This window comes from Palaemon carinicauda, chromosome 5, assembly GCF_036898095.1.
Source record: "Palaemon carinicauda isolate YSFRI2023 chromosome 5, ASM3689809v2, whole genome shotgun sequence".
Classification (NCBI taxonomy): Eukaryota; Metazoa; Arthropoda; class Malacostraca; order Decapoda; family Palaemonidae; genus Palaemon; species Palaemon carinicauda.
In genome coordinates, this window is record NC_090729.1 from 120,343,194 (window position 1) to 120,360,978 (window position 17,785).

The following is a 17,785-nucleotide window of genomic DNA, read 5'->3' on the forward strand; positions in this document are numbered from 1 at the left end:
GATGGTTACAACGTCATTTCCTGTATGAAATTGGTACGCAGTCGAAGGTTATTTTGGGTTAATGACCCAATGCCACTTATTTCTGACTGTTAGTGTTTTTGAAAAGCTTTTTTTGTTTTCATGGTAGTATTTTAAGTCTCTCTCTCTCTCTCTCTCTCTCTCTCTCTCTCTCTCTCTCTCTCTCTCTCTCTCTCTCTCTCTCTCTCTCTCTGAAGTTTTCCTTATGTTTAGCATTTGCGACAAAAGCCGGGCAATAGACATCATATATACCTAGACTTTCAAAAGCGTTTTGACCAAGTTCCTCATAAAAAAAATGAATGGTCAAGATTAGAGCACTGGGCATCATTGACGAGCCAGCTTAATTGATCGAATATTGTATTCATTGAATATTCTGTTTTATGTTTGTTAGCCAATGTGACTTAATTGGTTTGGTAAATTTCCCATCCCAGTGATTAGTTTTGTATTTTTTTTAATTCACTCGATAGTTAAGGCCTGAACATGAACAAAAAACAGTAAATGTTTAGTTTTGGTTTCCCCGTTGTTCGTAATTAATTTCTCAATATTTCAGCCGAAACTGTATGATCTTGGAAGTGTCTATTGTAATCGGTTAATATAGTCCACTTACTTTAAGGACTGCTTTCCTAGTCATATCACGTAGGGGAAGTTGACTTTAAGGACTGCTTTCCTAGTCATATCACGTAGGGGAAACCCTACTCAACAGGGTAGAGTCGGGTTCCCCTACGTGATAATTTCTCATACTAGTATGTTCATTTGTTCCTATCTTTTTATAAAGGCTTCTGTCCTTGTTAAGACTACTAAAAATATCAGTGTAGCTACTTTGATTTGTATATATCATGATTTTTATCGGTTTTTTTTTTTTTTGACAGTTGAAAACTCAGACCTTTCAGTAACGTTCAAATTTCTGCTGTAGTCTATGACAATATTAATTCCAATATAATGATTCCCATGTTTGTTTCATATCACACTTTTCGTTGTACCTTTTGCGATTAAACAAATATTTCTTATTTTCCAGGTAGTCTGATTGCTGTGCATATTTTTAACCTGACCGGCTTATGGAAAGACTGCGGAGACGCAAGAGGATCGCCGACACCCAAGAAATACAAACTAGTCGCTGGTAATCCAGAGCGAACAAACTTTAACACTGGACCCATAATTATATATATTCTAATTTATTTTTTTTTTTTTTTTTTTTGCGGCGGCGGCGCGCCTGCCGCTTCTGTAATCGAATTCATTGATGTCATGAGCATGGAAAAAAATAAAAGTAATGTGTTATAACTACGTTTTATTTCGACCAAAAAAAAAAAAACTATTGTATATCCGTATCCAACCTGTGTATATTGATAATATGATTGGCATTACAGTTCAAAGAATGTGTAATATTATGGAGCCCCAGAGTTGCCGTTTGTGAAATATTTTCTTATTTTTGGGAGATAGTTTCCTTCACACTAACCCTTATAATGAAGAGGGCCAAAAAGACCAGCCAAGGTTCCTTCACACTAACCCTTATAATGAAGAGGGCCAAAAAGACCAGCCAAGGTTCTCTCCAATACTGCTCTTTACCACCACCTTCTACGACTGTCCGATCCTTAGGACTAGTGTAAATTCGGTGCTACTATAGCGTGAGGTCTACTGCTGAATCATTCGTCCTTCATAGATAAAACACATTTCAAACATTTGTTTAAGCAATAAACACTTAATTTATCTTAAAAATGAATTTTCTCATCACCTTCCAGCAAAATTGATGAAACTGGAACAGCTGACGACCAACACCTCGCATTAATCTCTTCAGAATCATCGTTTTAGCGTCCTACCACGTTCGCTCAATTGCCTGTGTGTGTGCTCCTGTCGCTGGATCCACATGATATTGCTGGTGGTTCACTGTAGAATGCTGATATCGATGATATCTCTTTTAGGCCGAGGGAAAAACTGATTTAGGAGCTCGATTTGCATCCCTTTACATGGGCAGGTCACGTTTTTGATGGATTTGGCCAGTTCACATGTTCGATGGTTAGGTGCGGGGCTCTGGGACTCTGGTCACGCGGTAGACCCAAGGCCTTGGGGTAGACCTCACCCTCCACTGGGTAGGCGACATATGGCGGTAGACCTCACACTATAGTAGCACCGTAAATTCACTCCTGTTTTCTGCCCCTGACCTGAAATTTTCATGATGGAAATGGGTTAGGAACTGAATTGTTTAAATACAGGATTCATGGAAGCCAATACTAGAAATGCAGTATTTTCAAGTGACCTAATCTTTAAATCTCGGTTCTTGGAACCGAAAAAAACGTTACAGCTGTCTTTGGGGGAAAACAATTAAAAGAAGGGTTGACAGTTACAGGAATGCTGGTTTTGAGACTATGAAAAGTACACGCACAATGTTGTACCACCTGATTTGAAAATAATGGATAGAGATGTGATGAATTAATAAAAGATTTAAAGGCGCAGTAACAAACCGTTTCAAGCAGGGAAGACTGAGAGCAACATCAGAGAAGGAAGCTATTAATGAGTTCTTGCAGAAGATATATGATGTGGGGGGTTCTAATAATTGTGTCAGTGTCAAAAAAATAACTTGAAAGGAACAAAAATTCAGAAGAGAACTTCTCCGCGTGAAACGACGGGAAGAGATAAAACGCAGGAGTAATCCAGAAACTCAAAAAGAACAAATCACCCGGTCCAGATGGGATACATCCAAGGATTGTAAAGGAACTGATGGAAGAACTATTGGAACCACATAGGATATTGTTCAACAGCTCACTACAGGAGGGTGTGGTACCAGAGGAATGGAAAATTGCACATATTACTGCCTTATTCAAAAAAAGGAAATAAGAAAGATCCTGGAAATTACAGACCGGTCAGCCTTACAAGTGTCATTTGTAAGCTTATGGAATCACTACTCAGAGAAGAAATATTAACACATATGAAGAAAAACAACATGTTTAGCAAGAGACAGTTTGAATTTATACCTGGGAGATCAACAGCATTACAGCTCATTAAAGTGTTGGATAAATGGACGTGTGCACTTGATGAGGGGATGGCAGTAGATGTGGTTTACTGTGACTTCATGAAGGCTTTTGACCGCGTACCACACCGCTGAAGAAGTGCTCTGTTGAAATTTAACAACAATAGCGGCAAGTTAAAAGTAAAAATCGTTAAGTTAATAATTTCCAACATCATTAAGTTAATAATTTCTAACATCATTAAGTTATATAAATTGAAATCAACGTCATTGGAATACTAAATAGTGCAAAATTACAAATCTATAGTTGATTACAACTGGGACACAGGTAAGAGTTACCAATTATGGTGTTCCCGACTCATTTGGACTTGAATATTGTGTAAACTACAAAAATGTTAGGAGCCATTAAGAAAATTAGAAAGAAACCTCATGAAAAAACTGAAACAGGAAAATCAGTTGAAGAAGAAACAAATGAATTTCTACAGATAATGAAGAATACATCAGTATATGATAGTGACAATATTGAGGAAGGTGCCTGTGGAAGAAATGATGAATCGGCGAATGGATCGTTGGTCACCGTGGAATCTGATGACGCTGAATTATGTGAGCACTGCAAGACTGTCGTTGCCAATGATGCAATTTGTTGTGATAGATGTCAAAAATGGTATCATTTTGAAAACGCATGTTCTGGATTAATAGAAAATTTATCACCAGCCCACAGAAGGCTATTGTGTAATGAACATATTTATTACATGTGTAGGAATTGCACTGATAAGTTCAATGAGGATGCAGCAAACATACAAAGAAAAATATTGGATGAAGAAGTTGTAATGTCCCATCATTTGGTTCAGGTCTTGATGAATAAAATAGAAGAAATGAAGGATAGCATGACAGAAATGAGAAATAAAGTGCAAGAAACAAGACATCAGATGCAAGAATTAAGAAATGAAATGAAAGAATTAAAAAATGAAAAGAAAAGGAATGAAGATGACATAGATAGGAAGCATCTAACTGGTACATATGCTGAAAAGCTGAAATCAAAGAAAACATTGATTGTAAAATCAACTGATGAGGTTTCAGCAGTTAATAATAAGAAAACAATTATGACCAATTTAAAAGCCCAAGTGCTGAAACAAAAGATGGCCACCTGATCATAATATTTGCAGATAAACAGAACCTGGACCAGGCAAAATCAGAATTGGAACAAGGTAATGTAAACAAGATCACTGTTACCGAAAAAGGAAAACTTAAACCGAAGATAAAACTTACAAATGTACCAGAAGATGATGATGATATTATTCAAAGTCTAAAGCTTAAGAACCAGTGGCTAAAAAGACACATTGTAGAAAATGATGATCTGACTATCATAATGCAAGAGAATTCAAGAATGGATAAACAAACACTATATTATAAAATGTACACATAAGATACGTAAAGCAATCTATGAAAATGGAGATAAACTTAGTACCACATATAGAATATGTAATGTTTACGACCATTACATGCCCTAATAGTGTTACAAATGCCAGGAATTTGGGCATAGTGCAGCAAATTGCAAGAATAAACAGTCGTGCCCCAAGTGCGCGGGAGAACATAAAGCGGGTCATTGCAGTGTTGTTGAAGTTAAATGCATAAATTGTGTGAGAAAGAACTATGATGACACAAAACATAAATTCTATGATAGAGTAAACTGTGAAGTTTATAAACAAGAAATAACTAGAGCCAGAAACAATACTGACCATGGCTTCGATTAAAAAAATATCATGTAATCTAATAAATATACAATCCATTGGCAATAAAACTCATATCATTAAGGAAGTCGTAAGTGATCAAGATGTGGATATTTGCTCATTAACTGAAACTTGGTTGAGTGGCAATGTGAGTGACAGATCGAAAAGAAATGAAATGACACCTAAATCTTATAACTTTTATCATGAACCAAGAGAAGACAAAAGAGGTGGTGGCATTGGAATCTTAATTAAGAAATCATATAAAGTTACAGTAAGAAATCATCTCATAGTTAATTCATTTGAATATATGAATATTAAAATTTTATCTCGAAATGTAAATCTACAAATAGTTATACTCTATAGACCACCGAGCAAAAGCAAAAGAATGTTTCTAGATGAATTTAATAACTTACTAGATACATTGAACGATAATCGAAATATAGTTATATGTGGTGATTTCAACCTACATCTTGATAACAGAGTAGACCCATATGTCAATGAATTTAGAGAATTGATTGACAACCACGAACTTGAAAACATAGCGTCTGAACCAACAGCTCAGTCTAATCATGTACTAGATCTAGTTATAGTAAACAAATCAACATCATACTAAATATGGAGATTGAACCTGACTGCTCTATATCCCCAATGCATAAGTTGATGTCTTTTGAAATAGACGTTAGAAAAAATAATGCAATACAGAAGGAAATCACATACCGAATTAAGACTAACTTTGATCCAAAAGAATTCATTGAACAAAGCCTAGAGGATATAAAAGGGATAACACCAGTCTGTAACTGTGAAGAGAATCACACCCTCGTAGAGAGACAATCCTGTATAAATTGCATTACTGATGGATGTAAAACTATACTTGCAACTAATTGTAATAATAGGTGCCCGGAAATAACAAAAATAATCACAATAAAAGAAAAATCGAACTGGTTTGATAATGAATTACATGAAGAGAAAAAGAGAAAAAGAAAAATGGAGGATAAATGGAAAAGAAATAAAAATAATGAAAACTGGCAACATTACAAAGCAGCTAGAAATCGCTACAAATACCTTATCTTAGTTAAAAAAGGCCTATTATAAAAAAGTGTGCAATGAAAATGACCCACGGAAAATACATAAGAACCTAAAGAAACTATTAGGTCTAAAGACAGAAATAGTATTGCCTGACATAACTAATAATCCTAAATGCCTAGCAAATGATTTTATTGATTATTTTGAAGAAAAAATAAATCAAATCTGCTCCAGTTTTCACAACATCGGCACAACAGAGCGAAGGAATACATCAGCAACAGGTGTAAGTAAGCTAAGGGTATTCAAAGAGTTAAGTCAGAGTGATTATATGAGAATAATAAAGAAAGTAAAACAAAAAATCTACTGCGGAAATGACCCATTTCCAATTAATGATGTAAAAGATGCAGAAAATTTCACCAGACTACAAGAGACCTACCGAAACATGGTAAATATGAGTCTAACACAGGCAGTTTTCCCTGATTGTGAAAAAGTTGCATGTACCAAGCCTGTGTATAAAGGAAAAGGTGATGCAGATAATTTAAGTTCATATAAGCCAATATCAAATCTGTCATATTTTTCAAAAATTATTGAAACTGCTGTACACGAACAAACCTGGAAACATCTGAAAAAAATCTAATGCCATATCTGATGATCAATCTGCATACAGAGAAAATTACTCTACAGAAACAACAGTGTTAGCGATTAAAAATGACATAACAGAAATTATAACAAATGGCAAGTGTTGCATTCTTGTGATGCTTGATCTAAGTGCAGCATTTGATACTGTAGAACATATATATCTGATGGAAGACCTTAAAGCTGTGGGCATCGTAGAACGAGCATACGACTGGTTTGTGAGTTATCTTGAAAACCGCAAAGTTAAAGTAGTAATATCAAATGTTGAATCTGAGACAAGAAAACTAACCAAAGGGGTGCCTCAAGGCAGTGTACTAGGTCCTCTCCTGTTTGAAATTTACACGATTGAACTGGCAAATATACTTGAAACTCACAGAGTTAAGTTTAAAATATACGCTGATGATACACAATTCTATTTCCCAATAGAATCAGTTGATGAAGCTAAAAGAAAGATACATGAAATAATGAATGACATTAAGGCTTGGATGTTAACAAAAAAAAGCTCAAGCTCAATGAAGATAAAAGTGAATGTATTATTTTTGGAAATGAAAAAAATATAAAAAGAATCAAATGCTTCCAAAGAATTGAAATAGGTCAATCGATCATTGACCTAAAGAAATCTGTCAGAAATCTTGGAGTAATCATGGATGATAGACTGACAATGAATGAACATATAAATAATATGGTAAGAAATATTAACTATCATATTAGAAACATAGCATTTATTAGTAAATACTTAGATGAAAAATCTATGGCCATACTCATTAATCACCACATATTTTCAAGAAATGATTACTGCAACTCACTGTTCTATGGATTACCAAATTATTAGCTGAAGAAAATTCAGAGACTACAAAACAGAGCCGCTAGATTAATAAAAGGACTACACAATAGGGAAAGAGTTACCCCTGCACTAATTAAATTACACTGGCTGCCGGTAAAAGCGAGAATTGAATACAAGCTACTCTTACTAACGTTTAACTACTAAACCAAAATGAACCAAAATATCTAAAAGAATGCCTGAACAAACTAGAACTAGAACTAGAAACATAACACACATGAGTGACAAACATAGGCTATCTGAACCAAGAACAAATAGTAAATTTGGTGAAAGGGCTTTTAGCTACTGTGCGCCTACACATTATAATAAACTGCCAACTGAAATTAAGGACCTAAAGGGAGCAATTGAATTTAAGAAGAAACTAAAGACATTACTTTTCACAAGATCATATGGTTTGGAAGATGCTACAATCAAAGAATTGTATAAGTTATAATGAAAATGCTTCCGTTAGATGATTAATATGGGCCCGCCCGAGAAGTAGTTCACTCGACTTCAGTGGAGGGTTGGATTTAAACCCCAAAAAACAAAAACAAAAACAAAAGGCTGATGAAAAAAGTTGCCAGCTATAATATCCAAGGGAAGTTACTGAACTGGATCCAGGGTTTCTTAACAGGGAGAAGGCAGAGGGTTTTAGTGACCGGTGAGGTATCAGATTGGGAAGAGGTTATTAGTGGAGTACCTCAGGGCTCGGTACTGGGTCCTTTGCTGTTTGTTCTGTTCATAAATGATCTACCTGAAGTGGTTAAGCACGGCAGCGAGGTGTTTTTGTATGCTGACGACATTAAAGTGTTCAGGAGGATTCAGGATGTGGAAGATTGCAACAGACTGCAGGGGGACCTAGACCAGCTTAGAAAATGGACAGAGAAATGGCTTTTGTTCTTCCATCCAGAGAAGAGGAAATACATGAGAATTGGCAACACCTCAGTAGACGATAATGGCTACATCATGTACAACAACATCAGCAAGACCAGAACGGAGAGAGACATTGGTGTAGTCATAGACGACAAACTTACTTTTGCTGACCATCTGGCTGAGGAAATAGAGAAGGCAAATAAGATAGTGGGCCTCATTAGGAGAACATTTGTACACCTGGAACCGGCAACATTTAAGCCTCTCTTCACATCCTTGGTACGGCCACACCTAGAATATGCCAACCAAGTGTGGTGCCCACATCTTATCAAGGATAGCAACGCAATAGAAAATGTGCAAAGGAGAGCATCGAAACTGGTGCCATGTCTCAAGGAACTGCCATATGAAGAGAGACTTAAGAGATTAGATCTACCATCATTAGCGCACGGGAGATCGAGAGAAGATCAGATTGAAACATTTAAGATCGCCAACAACAAATATGATAAGGAGTGTACTGAGGGTCTTTTCAGGATGAGGAAGGATAGTGTGACAAGGGGCCATGATAAGAAATTATTCAAGACAATAGCAAGGCTGAACAGTTGCAAATACTCCTCCCCTAACCGTGTGGTTAACGTTTGGGACCAATTTGCCGGACGAGGTGGTACACTCAGAGACAGTGACACAGTTTGAGTCATGACTTGATAATTTTGGAAAACACAGGATCAAAAATTCAATTATATAGCTCAGATAAACACCACGTGCCACCACCACCCACATTGTGTCCTGGGTACCATACTGGAGCCACAGGCCCCCTAGGGCTTCTTCCAGGAAAACATCTGTAAAAAACTGTAATATATATATATATATATATATATATATATATATATATATATATATATATATATATTTATATATATATATATATATATATATATATATATATATGTGTGTGTGTGTGTGTGTGTGTGTGTGTGAACAATATTCCTTTCCGGCCACGTTCCCCCTGCCTAATGGACTGAAAGAGAGTATTTATATTGGTGTGCTACTGTCTTAAGCACACATTTGAGTATGAGTTGTTTTCAGATGTATTTAGATGGTTTATTGAACACATCTTGGTGGTTTTTAAGTTTTATTGTATATAAACAACTGAGTTAAACATCTCCATCACTGGAGGAAGCTGTGTTGGTCCACATGACCAATTCTGGTGAAGTTTAGATAAGAACTGAACAAATTACTGATATCCCAAACATCGTATGCTTGGTTTACTTTAGACACGTGACGGAATCGGAAGACACCTGCATCCGGTGACGTCACAAACTTTCACACGAAGAGTTAATGTGTTGACACTAAGAAAGAATGACAACTTAGCATCTTACATCCTGTACACAATTTGAGTTGACCATAGCAAATCTCACGGCCAGCTCTTCCAACCAACATGACATATTACGTCATTTGTTTTAAACATGTAATATTACTATTCTAATCATTACATATGCTCGGCCAGCTATCTCAATTTTTTTACAAAAATTTAACAACAAGCCGAAACATGGTTATTAGGTGTGACTGGACATACGTATCATTCATTGTCCAAAACTAGCTATATCCAACTGAGGACGAATGTCCAAATAGGCACATCAAAATTAATAACAATAATGCATACAAAAAAAGATATTACCAAAGCAAAAAGAAAAATGCATGATAAAACCAAGATCATACATATGGTACATTGCTAGCAAATGATTACATGGTACCAAAAAACAAAACAAATTCTGACTTACAAATGATTCGGTAACTTGATAAAGAATAATTGTTACCTTTGTCAGAAACAAGATACTCAATATTCAGTGCACAAATACGAATTCCTGGTACGTACATATATATATATTTATATATAGGGCTGATACATTTTATTAGATGCCCATAGATTCTGTTATATATCTTATATTTTTTTTTTTTTTTTTTTTTTTCTCTTTTCTTTTTTAACATTCCGGCTTATATATTTTTATTAGATGCCGAGAGAAAAAAATGATTTATATCCTTTTTTATTTTATTTATTTTTTTAAATGTTATTTTAAATGTATTTTTAACAATGCAAATGTAGAGAATTTCTTTAATTACATATTACTAGCGTACTAGTCAGCTTTTCATACAAACATCATCCTGACAAATTACTCCCTTAGCGAATGAGGTGGCCACTCATACAGCTTTGAATTGTATCAGGTAAGGGGTATTGTCAGGGCTATTCAACTCGTTCCTTTGTAGCTGCTTGCTGTGCCGTAACCTACGCCAAACAAGGATGTTCACGGCGATAAAAATTAACGCCGTTCCAAATAAACCTGCTAGTAATATAGGTTGAAGAATCTCTGTGTAAGTCGGCGACAGGTGGTCCTTTTCGGTAAGTTTCATTAAGTGTTTCGCCACACTTCCTTTATAGGGGAGAGGAAGTGCGGGCGTTGTAGAGGTCCACGTGAAGTTCGCGAAGTAAGCACGTTCTCTGATGATTGTCCGTAGGCCAGTCACCATGGAATTCGGGGAAGTCCCGATACAGCCATCTGCTGCGACGAAGATGTGGTTAAATGATGTGGATCCGTCAGGGCATGATATATTGAAGCCGTCCTTGTCGTATCGTATCCACGAGCCATTATTTAGTCTGCAATTGAATTCCTTATTGTCAAAGGGATAAAGCTTATCCAGACAATTTTCACTTGTATGGGAGAGAGCACCGTCTAGCACTATACCTAACTCGCATGAATCCATCAAGTTTTTACGGAATTCAAATGAGTCAGCTGTACATATTTTTCTATCCATTGCGTCTGAACAGTGAGTTAATTGATTTAAGTCTTTAATGACCGTATATGTTTCCTTGTCTGGGGAAATCAATACGTGTCCTGTCAAACTGGATATTACTGGATTTGAGTGATTCGTCATGAAAGTCGGAAATGGTGATATCCTGTAAGATTGCCAGGCATCAGAAGAATCAAAGGGAATTGTAATCCTAATCTTGTTATTATCTACGTTTACTGTAATTAGGCTGTAATAAAATTCTAACCTATGTTCGTCTAACAAAGGAACATAGCCTAGTTTATCCCTAGTGTTCTCCAGAACTAATTTTAAGTAACGTATAGGCAACAAATGGGGCGACAATACACCTTTAGTTGCTAACGTGATAGCTTCTACATAATCCTTGGATTTCTCAATGAAATGTGCAATTCTGTTATGTATGTGATCTATCTTTGAATCATAATACGTTAATGTTGCTAACAAATCCTGTACTTCCATAATTTGAACGATATTATCTGAATGTTCATTTAACAAATCCATAATTTTATTGATTGAAGCTAACTGATCCCTTAGTTCTGACATAATCAATTCATCTTTATGAGTCAAGAACTCAATTTTCTTATTTTGATTACTAATTTTAAGACGATTGGAAAGTCCTAAACCTAAACTTGCAACAGACCCAAAGATGCTTAATGCAGCATAAATGAACGGATTCCGTCTTTCTTTTTGTTCGTGTCCTACAGTCCACATCAAAAGGTCATAAGCCAAAGATCCTGTCTCTCCAGTCTTATTCTTTAAGTCATCAGATAGCATCTCTGCAACTTTTAATGTTGAGCTAAGCAAACTCTTAGTAGTCAAATGAAAATGTCTCCTATGCAACTCATCCAATGATGCAGAAAACCTTGAAATGGCGGTTCTTAAGCTAGTGACATCATTCTCTTGAAGAAAAATTGCTTGCATATGCACTTCGACAATTACGTTGGTTGATGTAATAAAAATGTCTTCTTGTCTTTCAACTATATTTCCATATTTAAAATATATATTCTTAGTCTTAGAACTCATCCCATACGAAAAAAATGTCTGAGCGAACAATATCACTCCCAACAACAAAAAATTCATCTTGGAAACCTGTAACGAGAAAAAATATATGTAATTACTCCTGTATTAAAAAGAAAACTTTTAAATTAAAATTAAAATTTTTCCTCACTTCTTTTTAATTTCTTATGTGAGACAATGGTACTATTCTCTCATCCGTGGGTTGGGCTACATTTTGAATTCTAAACCTATTGGCCGTTAATATTTCCAAAATGTTAAATGGGCCTTCAAACTTAGGTGTTAGTTTATAGTTGAGCCCTTTTCTGACATTGATTTGAATATAGATGTTATCACCCACGGTATATGTTTTAGTTGGTTTCGCTATTTTATCATGATTCCTTTTCATTATGATTTGTGATTCTTCTAAATTCTTTCGAAGGATATCATATCGACTTATACTTGCATTTATACATTCTTTTAAAGGATTTGATAGATTAGTTGTAGGCGTTAATACATGGAAAGGTGTTCTAACTGGGGTACCATACAATGCTTCATGCGGTGACATTTTAATTGATATATGATATGAATGATTCAGAGTACTCAGTGCCGCCGGTATTGCAATATCCCAGTTGGGGTCTGATCCCCCTAGTGTTACCCTTAATATATTTAATATCTTCCTATTTGCTCTTTCCACTAGCCCATTCGACTCTGGGTGATATATCATGGTATTGATCTTTATTTTGAGGAATTCACACAATGAGGTAAGAAAGTGATTATTAAATTCACCACCCGAGTCTGAGATTATCATGTGTGGAATTCCATGTTTACAAATGTAACACTCGTAAAACTTCCTAGCGCATTCAATCGCAGTTTTAGTTTTAAGCGCTATTAGTTCTGTATATCGAGTTAAAGCATCTATAATTACTAAGAGGTGCTTATTCCCTCTGTCTGACTCGTAAAATCCTGTTAACAAATCTAAATGTATTCTTTCAAAGGGTTGATTGGGAACAGGATAAGTTCCTAAGCTAACAGGTGTTTTCGTATGCCCTTTGTTTTCCTGACATGTGCGACAATTAGCTATGTGTCTTTTTATATCTGTAAGCATTGTATGCCAATAAAACAATGATTTGGCTTTCTGTGACATTAATGAGAACCCAGGGTGTCCATGTAATGGATTTGAATGCAACCAATTCAGGACAGTGGAAACAAGTGAGTTTGGTACTACTACCTGGTCGTTAGTTACATGTGGTGTATTGCGGGTTTTCCTTGTCACAGTCCTACACAGAATATTATCTTTGATTACATAATTCTGCTGCTTATACTTTATATATTCTTTTTCTTTATGATTGCCTTTCAAAGCATTTATAATTGTTTCTATTTTCTGATCTTTTCTTTGCTCAGTCTGTAACAATTCAGCACTCCAGCCTAAATCTTCTTGTTCAGATATTGTTTTTACAATAGGCATGGATGTTGATATATCTATTAATTCAGCTAAAGACTCCGTACAAGATGACACGGGGTTGCGTGATAATGCATCCGCAATGATATTTGCTTTCCCAGGTAAATACCCGATTCTTGCGCCAAAATCTTGAATGATTAAATGCCACCGAGTTCGTTTAGGGCTGTGATTGAAGCCTTTAAAGAACTCTGTTAGTGGTTTATGGTCAGTAAGAACCTTAACGGGATAACCGTAAATTATGAACTTAAAATGCACTAGCGAATTAACAATAGCTAGTCCTTCCTTGTCTATTACTGCATATTTACTTTCGGAAGTTCTCAATTTTCGAGAATAGAAAGCTATCGGGAAAAACTGTTTATCATATTGCTGAAGCAATACCCCTCCCACTCCTAAGTCTGAGGCGTCTGTTGCAATGAAGAATTCCTTACCGAAGTCAGGAAATTTTAAGATAGGAGAACTACACAGTTCATCTTTCAAAGTATTAAACGCCTGTTGATGTTGCTCAGACCATATGAAATCTACGCCCTTCTTCGTAAGATCAGTTAAAGGAGCGGCTATTATTGAATAGTTGCGTATAAAACGCCTGTAATATCCACTACAACCCAGAAATTGCTGTATTCCCTTGACATTAGTAGGTATGGGAAAATTACGTATAGCCGACACCTTATCATGGACTACTTTAAGACCTTGGCTTGACACCATGAAACCCAAATATACTAATTCTGTTTTGAAAAATTCACACTTACTAATCTTTACCCTTAAGTTATGTTGTCTTAATCTCTGTAGTACTAGTTCTAACTTACGTAGATGTTCTTCTAAGGTGTTGGAAAAGATTACAAGATCATCCATATAGGCATGCAATATATCCCCTAACAAGTCTCCAAACACTATGTTAATCATTCTTGTAAATGTTATAGGAGCACAACGTAAACCAAAAGGCATCCGTAAAAATTCATAATGTCCCCTGGCTGTGCTGAAGGCTGTGTATGGGATACTATCTTCTTCTAATGATATCTGGTGAAAGCCTTTAAGTAAGTCCAAACTGGTAAAATATTTATTCTGACCTAACAAAGACAAAATATCGTCAGTACATGGCACTGGGAATCGATCAGGGATCGTTTCCTCGTTTAGACGACGAAAGTCGACACAGATACGCCATGTTCGATCTTTTTTCGGTACAACTATTAAAGGAAAATTATAAGGGCTATTTGATTTTCTAATGACTCCTTCCTCTAACATTTTACCTACTTCATCATTTATTTCATTCTGGAATTTCATAGGGAGTCTGTACGAGGGTACATATATAATTTTCTGTTTGTCTTTTAACCTTATTTGATGCTCGATCACATCTGTTTTCCCTAAGGATCCATCCGTAGTGGAAAAGACATCTGTATATTTATTTAAAAGTTCAAAAATTTTCTGCTGAATTTCTTCGTCTTGAATGTCCTTACTGATTTTATTTTTAATAGATCGTAAAAGGGATTCATCCGCAACTGATTGAGAGTGATTGATTTCAGCAACGGTAAGAATACGATGTTTATAAACTTCTACATCCAAGATATGTTGATTTTTGTGAATTACTAAAGTGTTATTTAAATGATTACAGACTTCGATATTACATTGCTGATGTGAGCCTACTGTATAAATAGCTTGTGTGACAGACAATCCGTTGGTTTTCAAAGTATCGGAAAGGATTAATATTTCAGATCCCGGTAGTGTTTTCTTTATTTGCACTATTAAATTCGAAGGTATGTTTGGTTCGATATATTGCGTGCAAGATGATATTACGGGTGAACGAGAATTCTGCTGGGTCGCGTGTATTATTTCTTTATTAGTGAGACAAGTTATTGGTTCTTCAACGTACGTTACGGTTACATTTGTCGTCTCCTTATTATCCAAAACAGACTTTAAAGTATTAGAAGACTTATAGAATTTCCCTTTGATATACACGCCGTGCTTTGCAGGAGCTAAGATAATGTTTTGATTTCCCATAGATGGGTATCCTATAATTACAGCTGGATACATATTAATGTTTTTCACAACAACAAATGTATCGGCAAACGTGCGATTACCGACTCTGAACTGAATATGAGTTATGCCTATGACGTTTAATTCATTATTTCCTATACCTGAAAGTCTGATTCCTGATTTTTCAATCGGAAAGTTCGAAAACAACAAATGATGCGTCTTCAAATCCATAATATTACGTGGACTACCAGAGTCAAAAAATAACGTAAAGGATTTGTGTTCTAAATTTACAGCATATAAGGTTGGCCGTAACTCATTTTGGCTTATTATTGTATGAATTCGTTGCAAATCTACGGGAGCATGCACTGTTTTACTTAATTCGGCCGTGTGTTTCATAGGAAAATCTATTGTCTCACAATTATCTGATAAAACATTAAATTGATTATTCAATACTATTGATGTTGACATAAATGACCTTGACCCAACATCACTCTCTTCCCCTCTAGAGTTAACTATGTGGTATTTGCTTTGCTCTGCACATTCTGAAAATTAGGCTGACTTTGCGAGGTCTGGTTTGACGGCCCAGGCTCAGCGATATTTGAAGAAGTGTTTGTTTGTTTCGGACTCTGAACTGCATTGACATTTTGTTGTTTCTTCTTATTGTTAAAATGAGGATTTTTCTTTTTATTTCCATATGGAACTGACTGTGGAATTGACTGTGTATTTCTAGGATATTGTTGTGTCTTACGCGCGTAACATTGACTATAAGAATGTGATCCTGTGTTGTGAACTGAACAAAATTTCGTTCTACAGTCTGCGCTTATGTGACCTTGACGTTTGCAGTTGTAACACGTCACTCCCGCTACTGGATTATTAATTATGTTCACTGTTTGTGGTTTTGTTTCATTCTTAGCAAAAACTTGAGTTAACACGGGATCGAGATCTGGACACTTGGACATGTGCTTCTTTATCTGTTTATAGACATCCAATTCCGTACTTGCAGGCATTAACTTCTTATCAAAGCACCGCACTAAAGCTTCAGGCAACATAAGTGTCATGCAAGTTAAATACATTAATCGTAAAAAATCTTTCACGGAGATATTATCGTTAGTAACCCAAGTGGAATTACCTAAAATGTCCTGATATTCGTTAAGCCTATCAGCTATGAGAGCTGCTCTCTCAACAACATTAAGCCGATTCATAGTGGCTTGATTAAGTGTATTTCGTAACGTTAACACTACATCCAAAGCTTCTTCACCCCCATAGATCGCGTGTAACCTAACTTTGAAATCATCCCAAGTAACTGCTTCCTGAAATGAAACACCTCTTAAATACGCACTCGCATCCCCCTTAGAAAAATCTATAAAACTTTTAGCTTCTTGTAATTGTACAAAAGGATCTACGATTTGTTTGGCATTTAAATGGGCATCAACGGATGAAATCCATGACTCCACATTTTGTGGCAAGAACCCGTTGACACGGCCTTGAAAAGGAAGGATTGCTGACCTGGCATTTACAAGCGTCACAATTGGAGGAGGATTAGCCTGGCCTACACCACTAGGTCCAGGGGTAGGGCTGACAGGAGGAGCCATGACTGCTGTATTCTTTTTTTTTCTATCTCTTTGACCCCTTTCAATCCTATCAAAATATCTATATGAGTACAAACGCCCACTGCGTAAACGCATATGTATAATAAAATTCCCCCAACAATGTTACTAATCCCAATACATTTCCCCCCAAGAGTTTATGAAAGAGAAAGGAATTAGCACAAAGAAAGAAAAATTCAAAATGAGAATTCGGAGTTTCTTATAACAAAGTTTAGGAATTCACTCACCCCAGTAATATTTGACTAACGACTTGTGATAACTACACTTCACTGCACAAACTGAAATGAATACAAAATCTTTGTACTTAGCTTTATATGTAGTCGAGTCGTCTCTCTCTCTCTCTCTCTTGATGTTTTGTTAACGATGTCTCGTTCTAGTTTCTTGTAGAATGTAGGTCTTCCTGGATATGTTTTGCAATAGTTGAATGCCAGTCCTTGGGTTTCCTAGGATGTTGATTGAAGATTCTATTTGTATACTAACATATGTTGGTGTTAGCATTTTCGTTGGACTCAGTCAAAATTGTAGATTTTTGTAGATAGTTCTGAGTTCTTGAAGATCTTTATCAGGTATTACAGCTTTTATGTTGAAGTCTTGAAGATATATCTCTGGTTTTACAGCTATTTATTTTTGAAGTCTTGAAGATATTTCTCTAATTCTTAGAGTATAACCGCTGTCTTTGAGTTTAAGCGCTGCCACCATTTATTGGTGTGCTACTGTCTTAAGCACACATTTGAGTATGAGTTGTTTTCAGATGTATTTAGATGGTTTATTGAACACATCTTGGTGGTTTTTAAGTTTTATTGTATATAAACAACTGAGTTAAACATCTCCATCACTGGAGGAAGCTGTGTTGGTCCACATGACCAATTCTGGTGAAGT

The 17,785-nt window shown here is 35.8% G+C and overlaps 1 long non-coding RNA gene across 1 annotated transcript in view; it reads right to left on the bottom strand.

Annotated features, from left to right (window-relative positions):
* Positions 1–2,147: 2,147 nt before the first annotated feature.
* LOC137640551 (uncharacterized) overlaps positions 2,148–17,785 on the bottom strand; it is a 30,381-nt gene continuing 14,743 nt past the window's right edge. Inside the window, exons 2-3 of the long non-coding RNA XR_011044397.1 lie at positions 2,985–3,124; positions 2,148–2,174 (exon numbers count right to left, since the gene is read on the bottom strand). This is a non-coding gene — a long non-coding RNA (uncharacterized lncRNA). The remainder of the gene's footprint in view (positions 2,175–2,984; positions 3,125–17,785) is intronic.